Source organism: Camelina sativa, chromosome 12 (genome assembly GCF_000633955.1).
Source record: "Camelina sativa cultivar DH55 chromosome 12, Cs, whole genome shotgun sequence".
NCBI lineage: Eukaryota > Viridiplantae > Streptophyta > Magnoliopsida > Brassicales > Brassicaceae > Camelina > Camelina sativa.
The window spans coordinates 2548613-2551680 of record NC_025696.1 but is presented as its reverse complement, the minus strand read 5'-3'; the positions used below and the strand labels follow the sequence as shown (position 1 = coordinate 2551680).

The window sequence follows — 3068 nt, the reverse complement described above, 5'->3', positions numbered from 1 at the left end:
GATCTTTACAAGAGAAGAGAGTATTGGCACAAAATAGACAGAACCTACGACGAAGCCATCAAGCGTGCAGAAGGCGTAAATGCTAAACTTGACAAATTTCAAAAGGTAAGGAAAAGTTTGAATATAGTTAGTTCCCCCTGTGCATCGGTGCATATTGACCATTATAGTTTTACTGATCATGTTCATGATGATTGATGTTGTTTCAGGCAAACGAGGAAAGAATAAGGGTGATTCTCAATGGTGAATCCACTTCTTGAGCAACCGGCAATTTCTATCTTCTTCCTCACTTGTTCTTCCCCCAATGTTGCTTTTACATAAATAAATTATGTTTATTTAGACTTATGTATTTAGTTTCATGTCGGAACATATGGACCTATGGTGTGTGTTTGTTCGTTCCTCTTTATATATATGATTCGTGTGCCTATCTTGTTGGATTCTATAGTAGCACTTGTTTCCCTTGTGTATATAGAGAGCATTGGGTTCCTGTTCTTATAACACAAGTCTTTGGGTGGTTTACATCCACTGCTGAAAGGCCATGATAGAGAGGTTAGGGTATAAAAATAAGAGGTGGGCTGGAGGGTTTTCTGTCTTCTCAGTTCGACTTTTATGATATCGTTTTCATTCCTCCTGTCACTCCTTTATACTTCCTTCAATCCTTCTTCTTAGATTTAGAGAATATTTTTGTTCAGCACGGTAAAAATATTTCTTGTAAACTGGATGGTATAGCTGAAGGTGGTCAGGCCAACAAGTCCTTAACTAAGCTGGTAATGTTGATCAACAAAGCTGGTAATGCTCATTACATCATTGATCCAGCTGATGAACACAAGTTCGACTTTGACCCGCTCGATGTGACCAAGATCTGGCCTGAGGATATCTTGCCTCTTCAACCAGTTGGGCGTATGGTGTTGAACAAGAACATTACTTGTTTGCAAAGAATGAGCAACTTGCCTTCTGCCCTGCAATTATTGTTCCCGGGATACACTACTCTGACGACAAGCTTCTTCAAACCCGTGTCTTCTCTTATGCTGACACTCAGAGACACCGTCTTGGGACCAAACTACCTCCTCCAGTATGCGCTCATCACAACAACCACCATGAGGGATCCATGAAACTACGTTTGTAATAGTATCTTGTGGATCTTGTATGTGCCATGTTTGTAATAGTATCAGGTATGCGTTTAAAGAACAAAAAAAACCTTCTGTGTTGTTGTTGTGACCTTAGTTTTGTCTCTTGTTTTATCAAAATGAAAACATTAGATACATTGAAGATTTTACAATCGGTGTTATTTTACCTATAATGATGTCTTTCTAAATTAAGGTACGAGAGATCTCGCGGTGAATAATACGAGGCTGTGAGCATAAATGAACCATGCTTATACTTGAATCAAATCATTAATTAAACCGACATGGAGTTTGTACATTACACAAACATGAGAGCAAAAGTAGGACGGACAAAGCTTTGGACACAAGTGAAATCTGACAATTAGTAAGTTTCTTCTATGTAATAATAAACAATCACCCATCCAATATTGCCTCCAACTCATCTATTTCTTGGATTTTGGAAAGGACCTCCTGAAACATGACCAGAAGAATCATGAATGAATAGAGGTATATAGATAGACACGATGTTACAAAACCCAAAATGCTATCTTTATTTCCTTATGTGTACGTACCTCTTCAGCGTACTGAAGTTGCTTTGGGTTCCCAGTTGATGTCAAACCACCTCAAGAACCAAACGAACATTGTTAGAAGAAGAATTGTTCCAATTGTTTATAAATTACAGTTAAAAAAAAAAACAAAAAAAGATCAATAACTTACCCAACACGTATCCAAGACCACAAAACACCCCTTTAAAGCAATATTCAACAATCTTCTTCCTGATGGAGGTAGCGCTAGTCACATCTACCAAATTGATTGAAGCAAAAGATTATATATATCGGACATAAACTAAACCAAGTTTCTTTAATGCAAAAAAAAAAATGCAAAAATTCTCACCGGCGGCGGATGACAAACCACATCCACGATACTGCTGCAAATTTTGGTTTCAATAATTACGGACAAGAGACATATAACCTTCTGGAATCACAGATAAGATCATCTTTCTCGATTACCTTGTTAGCAACGGTGCTTCCTAGGAATCGCATCATCTTCAGCTCAGCCGGCCCTCGTCGAATTTGGTGGGGGAATCAATCTTAAGGGTTTCCACTTTTCCAGTCTTTCGTAATTTTTTTTTTATTATTGTTGTAAATATTGTCGATTTGATCTATTTGGGCCTGGTGGGCCTGTTGCGTAGGCCTTTCCTTTCCTCATCCCTAGAAGTAAAAAAAGAAAATACTTAAATACATTAAAAAATTAATGTGACGCTTATGTTTATAAAGAACATAGTTTGTAAAACATTCTTAAGCTTAGATTTGGATGGTCATGTACAAGCAACACATAAAAGAACAAACATCTATCCTTGTTGATATTTAAATACTTGATGTACAATCAACATTTTAAGTATAAACTTAAAAATTTATACTAGTATGAATATTTTTTTAAAAAAATATCAATCTACACACTCTTTTATATACTTAAATACACCAACAAAATAAAAGATAATATAGCTAAGACCCTCTTGTAAGTGTAATTTACATGCTTGTTCCTCTTGTAAGCCACATTATTACCACACACACATAATCTCTCAAGTACTCAATTTCCACAACGGTCAAGAAGGACAACTAGATGCATAAGTTCAAAAAAAAACCAACCAAAAGAAAGAGAACATAAAGCTTGAATCTTTTTTGTAACACATCACCATGTTAGGGTTTCTTCCACTCTGATGCTCTAGAGCTCTCAGCAAAGGGAGGAAGCTACGACGGCGCGATGAAGCCATTCTCGAGATTTTGCTTTCTAGGGTGTGATTCTTTACCCGGAGGGTTTTAAGAGGGTTTGGAAAAAGGTGTGGTTTTTTCTTCTTCCTGTGGAGACTAAATGGGGTCACTTGTTTTTTAAATGAAGATGACACTAATTTTGGAAGACTTTCACAACAGAAAAATTTATCATGTCTTTTTTTTTTTTTTTTTTTTT

The 3068-nt window shown here is 36.5% G+C and overlaps 1 long non-coding RNA gene across 1 annotated transcript; it reads left to right on the top strand.

The window, feature by feature from the left end:
• On the top strand, positions 7–434 carry LOC109128057. Its single transcript, XR_002034497.1, has 2 exons — positions 7–105; positions 207–434. It is a non-coding gene; the product is annotated as an uncharacterized LOC109128057 (long non-coding RNA).